This window comes from Astatotilapia calliptera, chromosome 15, assembly GCF_900246225.1.
Source record: "Astatotilapia calliptera chromosome 15, fAstCal1.2, whole genome shotgun sequence".
Taxonomy (NCBI): Eukaryota; Metazoa; Chordata; class Actinopteri; order Cichliformes; family Cichlidae; genus Astatotilapia; species Astatotilapia calliptera.
This window is the reverse complement of record NC_039316.1, coordinates 7558627-7561633: the sequence shown is the minus strand read 5'-3', so window position 1 is coordinate 7561633 and position 3007 is coordinate 7558627.

Here is a 3007-nt window from a genome sequence, read left to right as displayed (position 1 = left end):
TTCATCTTTCATAAAAGAGCAGGCTCTAAAAATAGGGGCAAGTCAAACAAGTTCAGCCTGTGGAGAAATATTTGCTCTCCGGGCAGTCAGATGTTCTGGGCAAAAGTGTGAACGCTTTTAAATATAACTGCCTGTACTTCAGGAATCCTGTAATGTGTGTTATGAAACCCCGTGTGGATGGAAAAGTAACTGTAAGTAAAAAATAACACAACCGAGACTGCTGTGCTTCCCTTGTGTAGACCTCCAGTGTTGTCCAAAAACTCTATAAGACATTTCAGCGAGCATTGCTGATGTCCCCTCTTATGGCAATGCTTTTGCTCCCTATACAGCATTTTGAAAGCTGGCTGTGAGTAAAACTGGCTCAAAAAGTTGCTTCTCAAACACATTTTTAAATATCAACATTGTCACCAGCGTGAACGCTGAATGAACTTTCTTTAGGTTTCATTATATTTGACACAACGCTCATCCTCACTGCTGCATATTTATCAAACATATACATTTTATCACTTGCCAGTGACATCTTTTATTCACCAAGCCCTCCCCCTTTTTTCTTCTTTGCTGTAGCATCCAGTCCTGTTTTTCTGTGCCTGAGGGTTTGGAATAGCTATGTGGAACAGTGACAGCTGTAAGGGAGTTCAAGTCTGGGGCAGAACGGGACCAAACCACACCCACTATCCAGCAGACTGGAACAGAGTCAAGGGCAAGAATCTCCAACAGGTGCCCATTAAGCTCAGATTTGTATGTATTCAGACAGTAGCAGCCACCGGTGGGCAGACAGGCAGTGGTAAGAGTCAGCAGTTACAATGGTTTGCGATCATTAACTCTGACTTTTTAAGATTCCCCGACTCCTGCCATGAAATCATTACCATCAAAGCTCCCGCTTCCTTTATTTGTGCCCTTGCTGGGTTGCCACCTCTCTGCATGGAACTGTGCCAGTATTTGGAAACAGAGAGCACACAGCTGGCTTTCTGACATGCAGAATAGCTTTTGCACAACTCCCTTGGGAGTCAGAGGTGTGAGGGGGAGAGTATCGTATATGTTTTGACAGTGCGCAGCAAAGGAGCTAATAATATGATTCCCTGTCCTAGTCAGTGTTTCTCTGTAAACATGTAATGTGATATTAGAATTACAAACCTTGTGCTATCTTTTTTATTATGTATTAAAAAGCTGTATTTTGTTATACTGTAATGACAACTGAATAGGAAGTTAACCTTCATTATATATGTATGACATGTATGCGTACATATTTTTTATGCAGTGTCAACAAGCAGGAAGTTACTTTCAAAAACACATCACTCATGTATCTAAGTTAACTGGCCATTTCATTAGACATAACTGATCAACTGTTCATTAACTCAAATATCCACTCAGCCAATTATATTTAAAGCAAATCAATGTATTTAGGCATGTAGAAACGATTGAGGCAACTTGCTGAAGTTCAAATGGAGCATCACAATGAGGAAGAAAGGAGATTTAAGTGATTTTGAAGGTGGAGTGGTTGTTGGTGCCAGGTGGGCTGGTCTGAGTATTTCAGAAACTGCTGATCTGCTGGGATTTTCCACACAACCATCTCTAGAGTTTACAGAGGATGGTCTGAACAAGGGAAAATATCCAGTGAGAGGAAGTTCCCTGAGAGAAAATGCCTTGCTGATGTCAAAAGGCCAGAGGAGAATGGCCAGACTGCTTCTACAGAAGTTTAGTGCAATTGCCTTTAGCTACAACAATGGTGTGATCACTAGCCAAGCCATGCAGAAGACACACAAAGCATTGAACTTTGAAGGAGATACGCTACAGCAGCAAAAGATCACATCAGGTGGGACTCCTGTCAGCTAAGAACAGCAAACTGAGGCTACATCATATCTGGACAAAGACGGAAAAACATTGCCTGGTCTGAAGAGTTTTTATTTCTGTGTTAACACTCAGATAGAAGGGTCAGAAAGTAGCATAAAAAAGATGAAAGCACAGATTTAAAAACTGCCTTTTTTTCTACGGTACAGTGTGCTGCTTGTGTAATAGTGTGGGGCATATTTAACCACACCCTACCTCAATATAATTGCCAACCATGTCCACCCCTTTATGACCACAGTGTACCCAAGTGCAAAAGTAAAATGGCCGGTGAGTATATTTGTTTAAATATAAATTGTATTTGCACTAATTTGTACAAGGATGGAACAATGTAACCATTTATAGATCGAGCAACCTTATAACGCCCGTCCCTAGATTGAATTACCTTTCCAAAGAAAATTATAGGTAAGTGGTAAACACTGTTGGCTCATTTGCCTCATTGCGGCTGGTTGGCTGGGACCTCTATGTGGAGCTTGCACGTGCTCTGGTTTCCTCCAGCAGTCCAACTGGGAGGAAATTAGTTAAATGGTGATTCTAAATTAGCCCTGTGTACCCTGGATAGGGGCCGGGATAGGCTCCAAACCCACCGCTATCCTGCTAAGAAAAGTGATGCTTTGGACTGTATGTATGCATTAACTAAATAAAGGGTTTAAAGGAGATAAACATCCTTCAAACCTGCATTATCCTAAAGACTGGCCTTCTGCTTATAATCAACGAAATCTAAAACCTCAACAGGAAAGTTCAGTGTAGATGAGTCCACTTTTTTATAACATGAGCTATATAAGGAAAAAATAATAGCTGATCTAAGGTCGCATGAGACAACTGCATTCAGGACTTGAGTTATATCTGCTTATACAAATAGTTGGAGGTTGCAGGTTGGCGCTTAACGTCAGCCCGATATTTTTGAACGTACAGCGCCCTCTGGTGTTCAGAAGATTTAGCTACAACATAACACCAGTGAAGGTGACTTAACGTAGAGGAAAAAGTTTGTTAGACGGGAGAGAATAAATATAAGAATATTTCAGGACAGGGTTTGTGCGGATTTGATTTTAAAGAACTCGGTTTCTCTTTTTTGTATTATATTCCAAAAACCATTCCTGGGTCGTAAACAGTTCAAAACTGTTGGGGTTGGTGTTTATTTATCCCGGATCATGAAAGACTC